Source organism: Jaculus jaculus, chromosome 1 (genome assembly GCF_020740685.1).
Source record: "Jaculus jaculus isolate mJacJac1 chromosome 1, mJacJac1.mat.Y.cur, whole genome shotgun sequence".
Classification (NCBI taxonomy): domain Eukaryota; kingdom Metazoa; phylum Chordata; class Mammalia; order Rodentia; family Dipodidae; genus Jaculus; species Jaculus jaculus.
The window spans coordinates 235,064,728-235,081,190 of NC_059102.1; the positions used below are offsets into that span (position 1 = coordinate 235,064,728).

The 16,463-nt window shown below is 48.7% G+C and overlaps 1 long non-coding RNA gene across 3 annotated transcripts in view; it reads left to right on the forward strand.

Annotated features, from left to right (window-relative positions):
* Positions 1-16,463, forward strand: part of LOC123463540 — a 37,043-nt gene that overhangs the window by 970 nt on the left and 19,610 nt on the right. The window lies entirely within an intron of this gene.

Here is a 16,463-nt window from a genome sequence, read left to right on the forward strand (position 1 = left end):
AGGGCTCATAAGGACGCCCCAATTCCGGAGCGCCTTTGCGTCTGGGTAGTGCCACTGTCGCTTCGCGCGAAGTGGGCACCAAGCAGCCGTGCCGAGAGCCTCGATAACTCCAACTCATGCCGCATTTCCCCAAATGACATTTTGTCTTTTTCTCCTCCAGTTCTTTTCTGTCTGCCGAGTTTTCCCCTTCAGTATAACTTCTCCCTTCTTTCCCTCTCCTCTCCTTCCTACCTTCTCTTAGTTCTACTCTTGCTTATTTCTGTCTCTTGTCTCTTCCCCCTCCCCAACCACCACCCTGCGCTGCACACTCCTTTTCTCCCGAGCTCCTGGTGGGTACAGTAGATTTTGATAAAAAGACAAACGAAGCTATCAGCGGGTCTGATGTTGAAGAATGAAGATAATAATGTTTCCATAGGTGGTGGTTCAAATGCCATTATTTCTCACTGAATATTTAAAGAGACCCCTGGGCAAAGATGGATTTGCGCACTCCTGGGGTGCAAGCCTCTTGCTTTCCCCAAACCCCGGGGAACGTGTTCAAATCCGAGTACGTGTAAATCCTGCACCCACCCCCACCGCGCCAACTTGCGCACTCGGGAACACAGCCACGCGACCCTCTCCGAGTCCACCAACGCTTCCACGCGGACTTGCACCCCCTTTTCCCCGTTTGCGCCCAAGTTTGCAGCCGCTCCCATCCGTCTCTAACATTCTTGGCTTCCTCGAAGTCTCGGCCTCCGGGGCACTCGTATAGCCAGAAGCCGAGTGGAACGGGCGGTCGTGCAAACCTTTCTCTCGGTAGGCGCCCCGGGAAGCTCCCGGGAACAGCATCCCACGTGCTCCACGTGTGATTAAGATTGGGGAGGGGGGCTTTCCTTGTCCAAAACACAAGCAAACAAACGAACACGCAAAAGTTGCTTCGCACAGCTTGATTAAAGATGGGAGAACAGAGACGGAGTAATTGGGGCGATCCAAACTTTCATAACTTTTTTCGTTCTTTTGGGGCCTCGACGGCACAGAGGCGGGCGCCTAGCTCAGCGCGCGACATCCCCCGTTAATATCTTGTTTGTTTTCTTTCCCTTTGGCCCGGGGAGAAAAAGAGGGGATATGCGGGGGATGGGAGGAAGGGGACGGACCGAATGGCGGGGAGAGAACTGGTCTTTATTGTTGGTGGCGATACATCAATTATGAACCATTGTCTCGGGCCCAAGTTCCGCGGTTCGCCGATGTGGGCACCATGGTGTCAGCGAGCTGGCGATGCTGCGTGCAAAAACCTAACTAAATCAATAAAAACCGACAGAGTGGGGATTAATTTTTTATTTTTGAACGTGTCGGGGGAGAAAAGACAGCGAAGACGAATAAAGTGCCACAACTAGGGTCCCTCCCCGCACCCTGCTCACCTCTAGGCCTGAGCGCGTTCCCTTGGGTCGCGCCCTCCAATCCTTGGTTGGGGACCGCGGCTGGAAAATCGAGGTGACGAGGTTGGGGCTTGCAGGTTCCTCAAGAGGGCCTCGGACTTAGGGGCAGATAGGCCTGAGAGAATGGGGATGGCCCCAAGCGAGGCAACAACTGCGCCGGGGTCGTGACCTTGCTGAACTAGAGGAACCGCACCCCAGGGAGGTCCTTGGCAGTCTTGTAGACTCCCCCTGGGGAATTTGGTGACTGTTTCTCCCAATACGTCACCTCAGTTCTCCCAAGGCTTAGAGTGTCCTGGTGGATTGGCCGGCCAGAAGGACTGTGCCCTAAGGCTGCGGCCACAATACTGTTCTTAGGGAAAGGGTTTGGGGCTTTTTGGTTCAATCGCCAATCTTAGGAAGAGGTGGTGGAACTGTAGCTTCCGTTCTGAGGCCTGCTTCTGCCACCCGAAAAACTTACTACTTCAGGCTTAGTCTGACCCCAGCACTGGGATGGGGCCTGGGACCAGGCCTTGCCTGAGCCCGCAAACCCTCTTTCCGGTTGCACCCGTACAGGTTGAACACCCTATCACAGAAATGGAGGACTTCCCTAGCGGTCCTACACCTAATCTAGCTTCCGAAATCTCCGGTTCCGGGTCCCCGCTGTCCCCCGGCCAAGGCTAACGGGGCAGGCGAGGAGGTTTCGTTTTCCTGTGCCAGGCAAAAAGCGGCCGCGGCGCCCCGGGGGCGGGGCAGGGAGCAAGCACATCGATGGTATCAACATTATTGATGGGGAAACGTTCGGGGCAGAAGCCGGGAGATCAGGTTCCCAGCTCCTCCCCTCCCGGGAGGTGGGTGGGACCGAGCGAGTGGTGAGCTTTGTGTGCGTGGGGTGTGTGCGTGCGTACGTGCGTGTATGTGTGTGTGTGCGCGCGCGCGTTTGTGTATGGGGAGCCTAGGTGCATCCACATTAACCACCTGGGGTTTATTTGTATTTTTCTTGTCTGGAAGCCTGCAGAGGGAGGAGGAACAGAGAAGGATGGAGGGGCCCTGACCCCCCCCCCCAAGCCCTTAGGGCTCTTTCCTGGGCTTGGGGCTGGGGAAGGTAGTGGTAGCGTAAAGCAAAGACCAAATTTGGAAAGCCCTCCGTAGTTTCGGCCTTTTTCCAATTCCACGACTCCGCGCTGTCTTGGAATTTAATAGACTCCTTTCCTAAGCGATCTGCTGTCATTCAAATCCTAACCTCCTCACGCACCCTGGTGCGGCTTCGAACCCACAGCCTGGGCAAACTAATTGGATATCTCTACCCCTGGCCCAGTGCCCTGTGGACTAACAGATAAGTCCTAGCAGCGAAAAGGCGCAGTGTTAGGGGGACCTCCCGCCGCTCTCCACCAAAGGGCTGTCTCCTGACGTGCAGTGCGTGCGGCTCCGGGACCTGCGCACAGGTGTCCCGCTGGGCTTCGGAGGGAAATCCAGAGGGCCGGCTTGCTCGCTTGCAGTACCGGGCCAAGGGTCTACCTGCTCGCCGCAAAGTTTGTCTGGCTCGCCTTTCAGGGCTGTTCCCACACCGACTTGGCTTTTTGAAACTTGTCTTGGCTGACGACTGCACTGCCTGTGATTTCTACTTTCCGTCCACACTACACTTAAATTCACTGTGTCCCGCATGCAACAGTGTCTCGCTAAGGGATCTCTGGGTATACAATTCCTCCCAAAGGAAATGTCCCGAGGCAGAGAAAGTGGAAAAGGCTAATCGAATTTATAAAAAGAAAACCCTTGCTTCCTTTTGGTTAAATCCTTTTGCGGTTTTGTGAGCGTGAAAAAAAAAAAATCTCCACCAAGCAATAGCATGTAGCTAATTCTTGGAACTTAGTAACTGGGATGTTTAGAAAGCCCAGCAGGGTACCCGGATTCCCTTCCAGCGCAAGAAGTGGTACCTTAGAATCCTGCTAAGAGAGATTGGATCTCATTAAGTGCCTTCAGTTGAGAATGAGGGTGAGGGCTTTGGGGGGGGGGGGTCCCACTCCGGGGTGTGTGTGTGCATTTGTGGGGAACTGGGATCCACTAGCTAGTATTTCCATGTCTACAAGAGATAACTCTCCACTCCTGTGGGATCCCCTTGGTGGATTAATTTAGCAAACAGCTTGTAACAAAGTCTTTTTCCCCTTTAATTATACTTCCATTTTAAAACTTCCAATTTTTTTTTTTTCTTTTGAGGCACTGATCAAACCTTTCCAGTGGTGTATATCTTGGCTTTTTAGAAAGGCTGTGCACAGAGAAGACTGCCCAGTAAATGCCTTCTCCTCATCCACTTTCATGGGACAAAAATACCTTTTGGTTTCATTTTGATGGAGAAAAAAAATGAAATAGCAAGGTCTGGTTTCCGCAGCTTCTGGGGAGCTGGGGCTTGTGTGTCAGGAAGCCCTGCCTGTCACTCAAGTGAGTGAGTGGCGCCTTACAAGTCCCAGCTGGGCTAGAGCCTGCAAACGGGGACATTTCTGTGGGCTTCTCTCTACTCTCCGGTAAGGGAAAGTCCCTCCCACCCCCTTTTGAGGGACAGAAGTGCCTTTTCTTGGGACTATAGCTTGAGTCAGAGTTGTAGCTTCAACATGTCCCCATGCTGAATGAGACTCAGTGGGTCCCATGCAACCTTTCCTGTTCCAACTTACATCTGAATGACGGCACTGTATACCAGCGTCTTTCTCCCAGTTCTCCTGCTCTGTCCAGCCAGGGCAGCAACACAGTTCTTCTCAACTGCGCAGCCAGTGTAACGTGAGGTTGGGAATGTAAGATACTCACATTCTTCAGCCCTAAACCTTGGTCTCCCTGCTTTCCCCTGGATCCTCTTAAATTGGAATCCTGAATATCACGCAAACTAATGTTAGGAACAGACCGAGCTCTGGCTTTTCTCCCTCCACATGCTTATAAATGGTTATTCTGTGTTGACCTCAGCTTCGTCCCTCATCCTTGAGGATTCCCCGACTTCCCCCAGACTCTTTGGCACATTCTGTAGTAAAATCCAGGCCCCGGGAGACCTCCTCAGAACTTGCCTAGTGTGTATGCCTCTCATGCTCAGTTCTTCAGGAACTTTGCTGAGGACTGCCTCTGGTCTTTGCCTAGGCTCTGCTGGGTACTTGAGGACTGAGCACCAGGTTATGCCAGTGAATGTTGTCTTCTGCAGCCAAAGCAATATGATTTCAAAGGGTGTGGAACTGGAGGCATGTTTCTGCCTTTTGCTTTCTGTCTTGGACCTCATAGTACATCCACGTTGGGAGGAGTGCTGAGCAAATTAGTGCCCATGGTCTCAGCTCTTCTCCCCAATCTTTCTTTGACTCCTCTCACATATTTGTAGGGACAGCTTTCTTGCACATGTGCTATTTGGGTGTTGAGAATATGAACTCAGAACCCACCAACTATTAGAGTTCACAGCTCTTAGCTGTGCCATTTAACATTAACCAGAGAGCCCAGCCCTGGGTTTGGTTTGTATTCACGCTGTGGGTGACCTTGTTCAGATGAATATCATACAACCCTCTGTTTCCTACTTCATTAAATGTAGCCAGTGGAAAAGATGCATGGTGCTGATGAGCATCCAGCCAGGAGCCTGGCTTTGCTCCTATGGGCAGTGCAACCTCCATATGCTTCCATCAGCTAAATGGAGATAATAATAGTTCTTATCTCATAGGCTTCCAAAGAGCTAAAGGAGTTAATATGTATGAAGACTTTAGGATAGTGGCTGGCATGTAATTAGCAGAAAGCAAGTGTTAACTATTGTTGTCATTATTTTCACAGGGCTGTTGTGGAGATCAAAAGATATAATGTGGTTAAAATATCATTCTTGATTCATCTGTCCATCCACTTATTTATCCATTTACTCTGCAGAGAAAAATGTTGGGCATGGAGTGTGCCACTGGGGAAATGCTGGCATTCCTTTCCTTGCTTACAGCAATTAATCAAATGGGTTATTTCTTTGCTTTAATGCCTGGCTCAGTGTTAAGGGTAGAGGGAAGGGACAGTGTCATGGCAGGAATCAAAGTGTTACCTGATCTCAAGAGGCTCTGACATTCTAATTAATAAAGAAATTTGAGCTGAGTCCAGTTAAGTGTGGGTCATAAGGTCAGGGACATGTTTCTGGAAGGTTCATGAACACTGATGGACATGTTAGTGTCCTGCCATCCAGGAATCAGGAGGGCAGCACTCCCTGGGTTTTTCTTCTTCCTTCCTTCCTTTCTTTTTTTTTTTTTTCCAAGGTAGGGTCTCACTCTAGCCCACTCTGACCTGGAACTTGCTGGGTGTAATTCCAAGCTGGCCTGGAACTCAAGGTGACCCTCCTACCTCTGACTCCCTGAGTGCTGGGATGAAAGGCACCACCACACAGCCCTCCCTGCATTTTTTGTTTGTCCGTTGTGTAGATTCCCCTGGGCTATACACAACCCAGAACACAACCAAACAATGAGAGGGGTACAGTTTTGCCTGGGGCTCTTAGATGCCATCACAAACTCTGCTCTTCTGCCTCCTACCCCCATTTGTTTTCCATCTTGTCAAATTACAAAAATTCATTCCAGCCATTCCAGTAGAGCAGTCCTCCTCTCAGCCTGCCCTGTTCTTGAAGCTGGGCTGGGTTCAGATCCTCCGGTGGCTACTGCTTCCCACAGTCTGTTCCCAGGATTCCAGCCATGTTGGGGCCAGCTGTAATCCCACACTCACAGGCAGAATGCAAAGTGCTCTGGTGAATCCCCTTCTCTGTGCGGTGAGATTAAAAGGCTTTTCACGATTGGAATCTGGAAAAAGAACACAGTGTGAACGCAGTTACCTGCTAGCAACAGAGTTGTGCAAAGCCGGGACGTAGGGCAGGTGTGCACGTGTTCTTCATAGTGACAGCTTCCCTGGGAGGCACCCGACAGCAAGTGTAGTTTAAGACATTTGCAGATGTCAGCAAGTGCAGGGCGAGGCTTCCTGTTCCTTCATTGGGGAGCGAACTCGACTTAATCTGTCACTTGATGTCCTCCTCAATAGTAGTGTCTGGGGGCCATGGGGACTTTCTTTAGAGGCTCTTGGGAGGTTGACAGTATGTAAATTCTGTGTGTGTGTGTCCTTCATTGCCATAGTCAGAGGGAGTTAAGCATGATCTAGCATTTCTGATGATTTATGGAAGCAGCACAGCGGCTGTGTGGCAGGGAGGGTCTGGGTCTGTGCTGCTTTCTCCCAGTGCAGGCATGCCATGGGCTTCCGGGTCATGGCAGCTGCGCCCCATCCAGACTGCTGTCTCTATCTAGAAGTGACCTCCAGTGTCAGTGGGTGGCCCTCACAATACCTTCTGGGTCATGGCAGCTGCGCCACATCCAGACTGCTGACTTTATCTGGAAGTGACCTCCAGTGTCGGTGGGAGGCCCTCACGATACCTTCATTACATTAGGGAGTGCTAGGATTTTTCCAAAACTACCACTTTTTTTTTTTTTTTTTTTTTTTTAGAAAATAAATTTAGAAAATACAAATTAATTTCTAGTGGCCCTTCACCTGCTTACTCATTCATTCCTTCGTGCATGCGCTTATTGAACCAGTACTTACCTGAGCATCTGTTACGTGGAGATGGTGATTTGGGGCATGAAAGATATGATAGGGAATAGGACAGACAGCTCTTGCCCTTCCGAAGCCTGGATTCTAAAGAAGGGAATAGGCAGCAACGAACGGATTTAATAAGCTCAGAGGATGATAAGCACTCAGAGCACATCAAACTCTATGATATGATGGAGAGTGACTTGGAACACAGGGAGGAGCATCAGGGATGCTGGCAGGACCGTGGGGGAAGTGACCTGAGAGTCGAGATGTAGACAAGAAGGTGTCAACTATGACAAGATTTGGGGAATATTTCTGCCAGGCAAAGAGAAAGTACAGATCCTGAAGGTGGAACAAGTTCAGAAAAGTTAACTCCTTTTCTACACACCCTCCTCCGTGGTATACTTTCAGAAGAAGTAGATTTTGCTTTCATATATTTTTATTTCTTTTCTTTAAAAATATTTTGTTTATTTGAGAGATAAAGAGGGAGAGAGAGACAGAGAGGGAGGGAGGGAGAATGGGCACACCAGGACCTCTAGCCACTGTAGACAAACTGCAGATGCATGTGTTACCTTGTGCATTTGGCTTATGTGGGTCCTGGGGAATTGAACCTGGGTCCTTAGGCCTCACAGGCAGGTGCCTTAACTACTAAGCCATCTCTCCAGCACTATATTATTTTCTTTCTTTTCTTTTCTTTTGGTGTATTTCTCACTGAATGCACTAGGCACATTGTGGAATATCCTATACTACCCAGCAATCCAAAAGAGATGGCTCACTGATATTTACCACAGTGTGTACAACTCTTATGAGTGAAAAAAAGCCGTAACCCACACACAATGCACACAGTCTAATTCCATTTGTATAAAACTCCACAAGCCACGCACTAGCCCACCATTCCAGAAAGCAAATGAATGGTTGGTAGTTGCTGTCTGCGCAGCTCTGCCTACTGGGTTGGAGAGTTCCCCAGGAGACTCTTTGCGGGGTGGGGTGGGGGAGTTTGCTGGCAGACCTCAGAAGATTCCTGGGACATCCTCAAGAAAAAGAAATCAGAAGATAGCAGATATTCATTGCCCACATGCCAAGATCCAGCTGGCTACAGTTCAGGGTTTGCTCAGTGTACCTCCAGAGTTCTGGGAAATATTTCTACCATTTCCCATTCACACTTGGGAAGATAGAGGTGTGTCAGTCATTTCTATGGACTCTTACATTTCTGAAGGTGTTTGCTGTCTAAAACCAGCTTTGAGACATCTTTAGGAGAAAACAACACTAAATCCAGGTTGGTGCACATGCCTCTAAGGCCTTTACTGCAGAGGCTGAGGTAGGGAGAGCTATTGTTCAGGGGAGACGGGGCTACGTAATGACACCCCGTATCAACTCCCTCATGTCCTCCAACAGAACAAAACCTCCACACCCCCAAACTACGTGAAACTGAACGGCAGCCAAATAATGTTTCAAAATTTAGGAAACCCCCTTCCCCTCCCTCCCCCAGGTAAGGAAGGATTTGGGCAGGGCTTTGAGGTTCACAGAGGGCTGTGGTTTGGACTTCTCCTTGTTGAGAAGATCCAGTTTGATGGTGCAGACTAGTTAAGATCAGGGCTGTGGTTGCTTAGTGGTTTTCATGGGTGGTCTGTGAATGCCTTTGATTTGGACCTGATGAAACGGGTGGAGAGCTTAATAAAGCTAACCGACCCCAGTGAACTAACGTGTGTCTAAGCCTGTGATGCACAATAGGTGGAGGGCACATGCCAGCTGTCAGTCTGCATCCCGGCCTCCCTCCTGCCCTCGGTGTGTTCTAAGCGAGGACAAGCAGAGCCCGTGCTTCTCATCTCCCCGCCAGCATCAGCTGTGCGGACGAGGGGAGACTGGGGAAATAAGTCTGCGTGAAAATCCTTGTTCTGCCATCACCAGCAGGATTTTGCCCAGGTGTTTGCACCAGGTGGTGCTTGATTACTCCATGTAAGCTAAATGACATGTGCACAGTCCAGTCACATGGTGGGGGTTAGGGGTGCCGGACTGTCAGCGTCCTAGGGGCAGGCCATAAACATTTATTGGATGAGCAAGCCCGCAGGGATGTGGGCATCCGTTTGTGCACACTCTGCTCAAGTTTGGATCTGTGCAAAGGCCAGAGTGGGGTTATTGGGAGATAGCCAGGTCAGTAGAGGCAGGCCAGTGAGGGCACAACAGGGCCTGGACCACTTCTTTAGATTTTGCTGGGAGGTGAGAGGTTTGTTGTCAGATGCCCCTGCCATGATATGCTACCTCCTTACAGAACAACCCGAAACAAGGCAGAACAATTTAGACTGACATCTTTAAAAAACCAGGAACCCCAATCACATTTTCCTCTCATATAAACTGATAATCTCAGGAGCTTGCTAAGGTGATGATAGGTAGCTGACTGGATGGTAATAGCAGTCCTGAGCTGCGATTACAGAACAGATCAGCGGACTGTGAAGTCCTCTCAGGTATCTGGGGGCTCTTGTAAGGGTGCAGACTTGATTGGAAGGTCAGTGGTGGGACCCGAGAATCCAGATTTCCAATGCGCTCCAGGGTGAGGCTGCCACTGTGGGTCACGGGCTGTTCTTTGTCAAGTGATGTTTGCATGTTAGCAGCAAACTACTACACGGGCAAGGCTGTGCGGGGTGACAGGGTGGTCGTCTGGGCCCGTGACCTTCCAGTAGAAGCATGGCCCACTTCTCCAGCTCATTCAGTGTAGAGAACTGTCCCCAGGATGACAGCATGCCTGCAGGTGGACGAAAGCCTGGCCTCTGTTCTCCCAGGCAGTTGTGAGGGTGGTATGTGGCCATGGTCACTTAGGTTTCCCATATCCTGTGAGCATGATGAATCTGGTGGCCTCTTGTTCTGAGTCACCAGCCTATGGCACCAGACATCAGTAACCACTAATACTCTGCCAGAGGTGGTGTGTGAGGTGTACCTGGCACCTGTTTAGCATGTAGCCAGTGGGCATTCCAGATGTGCTTTACTGCTGTTGCTCGTTTGTGGAAGTTGTCTCAGTAGTTCCATGACTTTGGACATGAATTGCACAGGCTCTGAGGTGGCTGGCTCCAGATCCTTAGCATACCACCTGTTTTAGCTTTTCACTGTTATCACAGAAATATCTGAGCAAAAAAAAAAAAAAAAAAAAAAAGGGAAGGGTTTATTTTGGCTCATGGTTTCAGAGGTTTGGGTCCCTCTTTGTGGGGAAGGCATGGCAGAGAGTAGAAGCTTACAGGAAGCAGAGAGGGAATTCCCGGGCTAGCTGGCTTACTCCTTCTGCTCCATCTGGGCCCCAGCCTATGGGATGGTGCCACCACACTAAGGGTTGGGTTTTCTCCCTTATTCAGCCTCTCTGGGCACACTCAGGGATGTGCTTTATTTGTCTTTGAGGCATCTCTGGATGCAACCAAGCTGACAGCCAATATTAACCCTTATAACACCCTTGTTTATGTCTCCGTACCTTTGCCCAGGGGCATTCTTATAATATCTGGAGATAATTTTGGCTGTCACAGCTGGTGAGTGCTGGTGGCACCTAGAGGTAGAGACTAGGGAGGAAGCTAAACGCATGTGACATGCACAGCAAGGACAGCCTCCCTCAGCAAACTGTTTTGTCATGCCATATGTTAATAGCATCGATTAAGAGGGTTCATCCTCTAGAAAATGCTTTTTCCTGTTTCCCCCTTGAAATATTCTATAGATTCTCTAAGCTGATATTGAAGCGAAGTTTTCATAATGCTATTTTCCTAATATTTATTCCTTTCTGTGGCGCGAAGGCCACTGAGGGCTTCCCTGGGTCATCTCGCCAAGCACACCTGTCTTTCACAGGAAGGGAACTATGGGCGGGTTTCATATTCCCATACAATGTTTATAGGATGGAAGGGAGAAAAGGATTCTTATGGCATGTGTTTCAGAACTGGTCCTTTGGTGGTTTGAATGAGATGTCCCTCATAAAGTGATGTGTTTTGGATTTGTGGTTCTCAGTTGGTAGCAGTTTGGGAGATGGAGCTTCCTAGAGAAGGAGTGTTACTGAGGGCAGACTTAGCGGTGTTTTAGTCAGCTCCCCTTGTCAGCGCAGCTCAATCTTTTGCTGCTGTTTTCCACATGATGTGGCAAGAAGTGATGGTCAGCATCTGCCGTGCCATCCTTTCCCTGCCAGCAGGAATCCCCCCACCCCCCGCAACTGTAACTAAAATCCTTTCCTCCCAATAGCTGCCCTTTGTCAAGTGTTTTGTCTCATCATGATAAGGCCCTTGCCCACTCTCTGTCCTGTTCTGACTGAGAGCAATAAGGGATGCCCACCTAGGATAAGGATGCAGGTCACTTGCACCCAACTCTGTCTGCAATATCCAGATCAGTTTTTTTTTCAAACACGGAAAGATAAAAATATGACACTGTAAGCAACTAGTTTGGCAGAATAATGTCTTTTCCTCTCCCAAAAAAAAAAAAAAAAAAAAAAAATGAGGACTGACTGATGCACTGTGGTTTCCCTCAAGCAATTTAATTTGGAGTGGGTCTTGCCAGTATGTGGGCTTCGCAAAGCCTTCTCTGGAGTCAGCAGCCATAGAAAATTCCCCAGCAGCATTCCTGTTCCACTGCACACAGGAACACAACGTGGTCCTAATGCACGCTAACATCGAAGGCTATTACATAGCATCCTGTGGAATACTGTGCGTCCTCAGGAGGTGGCCAGGCCTGTTGCCTCCTGAAATGGTTTCTCTGCTTCAGGCTTGTGCAAGAGATGTTTATCAGAGAGAGGTGGACAGATGTGCTATGGATGTGCCTCCATCCGGTCTCCAGTGGCCTTTCATTGCTGATAATAGGTGGCATCAGTGTCTGGCCTGAGAAATGAGAAATGGCCATCCTGCAGGCACCTCTGTGGGCTGCCTTATTGATCTGTGCTTCGCCTCCCTGTTAGAAGACAAGGGTACTAAAGAAGTCAGGACTACTGGCTTGAGCAGAATGGCACTGCCAGCCTCAGCTGCTCTCCGGGGTGAACACAAGCAGAGTGCTCTCATCCCCTCCAGAGTTGCGGGGCCTCGCCCCCCTGTGTCCCAAGCCTGGCTTGGTTTCACGATGGTCACCTTTCAGTAAGATGTATGCTGCCTATGATTTTTTTCCCCCCATTGTAGCTGTGTGGCTGAGATTCATTCTCTCACCATTGACCCATTGGACCGCCATAAAATAGGATTGAAAGCAATTAATCTGGGGCAGAACGCCCAAGAATCCCATTCATAAATAATCCTTCCCCCCCCACTTGGCACTGGTATGTGAGTGGAGATTTACAAGCTAAACCTGTGGGCCAAACTCACAGAAAGGAGCGTGTACATGGCCTGTTCTCTGGCTTTACACGTGAGATTAGACGGCCATGATCAATATGATGCCATAAGCACCAGGGGACATTTTTATGGCATGTACATAAGACTTTATAATGTAGAAGAGACAGGATCTGCCACAAGCCTCATCCCAGGCATAAAACCTATCGTACAAATAAAAACACAGACGTACTTCGGCAATAGTACTGTCGTGTGGCTGTTACGGCCCCAGAGAAAGGACTGTGCAGAGTAGGACAGGCTGAAATTAGAGTCAGAATGTGCAGAGATGTCTGGGGAGGTAACACTGCAGAGTTATAACTGTGTGGCCGAGGGGTCTGCCTGAGCCTGGAGGCCAATCACGACTCGCTCACCTTCCAGCTACATGACCTTAGGCTACTTACTCAAGTTCCCTGTGCATTAGTTTACCGGTAAAAATAACAGTACCTGACACCATCATAAGGTTCTTTTCTTTCATTTTTTTTAACCTTTTGTTGGTACTGGGGTTCAAGTCCAGGATTTCATGCATGCTAAGCTAAGTATTCCACTATTGAACAACACCCCTAGCACCATAGAAGGTTCTTGTAAAGATTAAATGAGCTAGTATGTAGAAAACATTTAGCCCATCCCTGGGGCATATAATAGCTTAGTAAACATGAGGCAGGAGAAAGAGATGCCAATAGTGACGATGGTGGTGATGATGATGACGATGGTAGTGATGGACAGTGATGATGATGGTGATAGCAATGGTAATCTGGTGTCTGAAATATGCCAGCTTGGGCATAGAAGTCCATCCACCATAGAGCAAGTAAACAGGAAAAGATCCACCCAGAGTCTAAAAGGAGGCCAGAGCTACAGGGTATGAAAAAGGGCTTGAGGCTATTTGCATAATGATTTGCATATGGCGTGCAAGCCACTTGAGCAGGTGAGAAAACGTCAGGATGCATGATGAAGGCTTGGACTCCATCCTGCAAGCGTGCCATGGCCTCTAACTGTCCACATCCTCCCTGCTGGAGCCCGGCCTGAAGAGTGATGGGTTGGACCACCCCTGGGGGCTCTCTTGCCACCTCCTTCTTCTAGAAGCATTCAAGGGAACACCCCTTGGCCAGAAGAGAGCTTGGCCGGCCTGCCATGCTGTGTGATAGATGGTGATGCCTTCAGCATGACTGAGCTTTCACAGCTGAAGCCATTAAAGGTTGTTCTCCTTTAATTCCTTGTGGTCGTTCTCCCTCTTCCTTAGAGAAACCTCTGATTTTCACTTGCGAGACGCTTGGCTGAGCTTGTCATACCCTAAAAGGTGATTTCAGTTCTTCGATGCCAAAGAATCCTTTCTGCTGATCAAAACACAGCTGCACAGGCCTGTGTGATTTGCTAATGGGTACCCCAACTCCGGGCTATGTCTGTCTGTACCTGGAAAAATAGATGTAATTAGGATAACAGATATCATAAGGCATATGCAAATGCAGCAGGTAAAACTGACTGAAAATGAGACAGGCTCACGTTGCTGAGCCCCACAGGCCAGCTGCGTAGCTTAGCCAGACACCAACCCTGTCATCGCGCCCCGCCACCTCCTCCGGCCCCAGGCCTTCTCCATTACCAGACCTGGGACCCTCTCTGCTTCTGCTTCCTCCCCTCTGCTGGATACCCCATGCAAATTAAATGTCATTTTAAAAATATTTGTTTCTTTGAAGAGAGATAAAGAAAAAAAGAGGGAGGGGCTCTTGCTACTGGAAATGAACTCCAGATGCATGTGCCACTTTGTGCATCTGGCTTGACGTGGTACTGGGGAATTGAACCCGGGTCAGCAGGCTTTGCAAGCAAGGGCCTTTAGTCACTGAACCATCTCCCCAACACCCAAATTTTATTTTGTTTGGTTTTTCTAGGTAGGGTCTCGCTCTAGCTCAGGCTGACGTGGAATTCACTATGTAGTCTCAGGGTAGCCTTGAACTCACGGCAGTCCTCCTATCTCTGCCTCCTGAGTGCTGGGCTTGAAAGTGTGTGTCACCACACCTAGCCTAAATTTTATTTTATTTTTTTTTTAATTTTTATTTATTTATTTATTTATTTGAGAGCGACAGACACAGAGAGAAAGACAGATAGAGGGAGAGAGAGAGAATGGGCGCGCCAGGGCTTCCAGCCTCTGCAAACGAACTCCAGACGCGTGCGCCCCCTTGTGCATCTGGCTAACGTGGGACCTGGGGAACTGAGCCTCGAACTGGGGTCCTTAGGCTTCACAGGCAAGCGCTTAACCGCTAAGCCATCTCTCCAGCCCCTAAATATTATTTTTAACGTCAAAATAGGTACCTCTAATTTTCTGGACATATTCTTCAGTAATCCCAGGTCTGGTAAAGTGCAGGAATTATACAGTGCCTGAGAAGCAAGGGAGGGAAAGAGAGACAAGAAGAGAGGGCCTCTTTACTGGTTTGCATTTAAAAAGGGTTAGTATGATGAACAGAGAGGTCTAGCACCGCCTTACTAGATCCAGTCACCACCGTACAGGGGGAGAGGCATATAACTGGGACTTGTCAGAGACAGAAAGCACAGCTGAGGTTCTGGCTGGTGTATGGGACCCTCACCCTAAATGGGCTCAATACTATCACTGAACTCAAAGAGCCCAGCATGGCCAAAGCTCAGATATTCTTTACCGTGGTCTGTGGGAGGGGAAAGAGTCAAGAGGAGGATAGGGTCCTCCTACTACATCACTCCATCTCCCAGTCCTTGGTTGATTGACTTCTCTCTCTGAACCTCAGTTTCCTTGTCTGTAAAGTAGAGCCTGCTCTTCTGAATTTATGAGTATGCAGGGGACAGATGTTATGGAACTGTGGGACAATTAACAACAGAGCACTATTAAACAGATGTAGCGATATCTCTTTGCTGTGCTTGAATGCCTAGTTCCTGCAGATGCTCAAGAAACATGGTAGATGAACACGGAAGCTATTAGACTGACTGTGTGATTGGAAGGTGAAATGCTGTGTAAATCATTTCTCTGACCTGGGGTGCAGTGAGGAGGCCTGCCCCTCCATGCGTGGTGGGTGAGGGCAATACAGGCCCGCTCACCTATATGCCTCAAGATCCTCATGACACAGCAGACTGAAACATCACACTGAGTACGTTGTCTGACTCTGGAGTCATATCTTAGTTTTGCCGTGTTTTTCCTCAGCATTGGGGATTAAACTCAGGGGCCTCTCCCATGCTAGGCAAGCATTTTACTAGTCTAAGCTCTTTTTCAAATGTTTTTCTTTCCTTCTTTTTTTTTTTTTTTTGTGAGATAGGGATGGTCTTGAATTCAAGGTGTAGCCCACCTTGGTCTTGAACTTGTGATCTTCTTGTCTCAGCCTCTTAAGCAACTGGGATTACAAGTCTGTGCCACCAGGCCAGGCTGGTTTTACCATATCTTAGCAGTGACGTTGCTTGAATTTCAGCTTTAGAAAACTTGCCGACCTTTAGTTCTATGCCTGTAAGACAAGGATAAAACACCGCAGCCCTCCTCAGGCCCCAGTGCAGATTCTGTGAGCTTGGCATGTACCAAACTCCAGTGCACTTCCTCCTCACCCTCCTTCCTTGCTCACACCACAGCTGGCCCCAAACCCCAGACGTGAACACGTTTCCTTATCTAACCTAGGCATGGGTGGTTCTTATTCTGTTGATGGCGTCAATATTTGCTCAATAGTATAAGTCTTAAATAAGCACCTCTGTGACATATTACAGTGCTGAAAGTCATCTCGCTGCCAACTGTCATCTTGCATGATCATATTTTCATCATTATCTGGGGTCCTGTAGTTGGCAACTCTTTGCAGCTCCTTAAACGATAACATTAGTTCTAATATCATGTAGGATGACTACTTCCTCGGGGTAGGTTTATTTTTAATAGCGTATGTCAGCAGCAAATAGCTAGGAAGACCCCAGAGGAAAAAAAGCCCACTTCGTGCTCTCACCGAGGTGATGATACAGATACGTTTCATATCTATATTAAAAACCTTTTAGGTGCCATGGTGATATTGAGCTGGACAGCGAGAAGCATGCAGGCAAAATACGGAGCTGATAATAGGTTATGGGACAGTGTGCCTCATGGAAACCCTTTGAGGTTCTTCAAAGTCAAACTTAGGCTTCATTTTTTTTTAATATATATATTTTTATTGACAACTTCTGTACTTGCAGACAAATCATGGCATTTCCCTCCCCTCTACTGCTTTTCTCTTTATTACTCTGCTTTCTGTCTTAT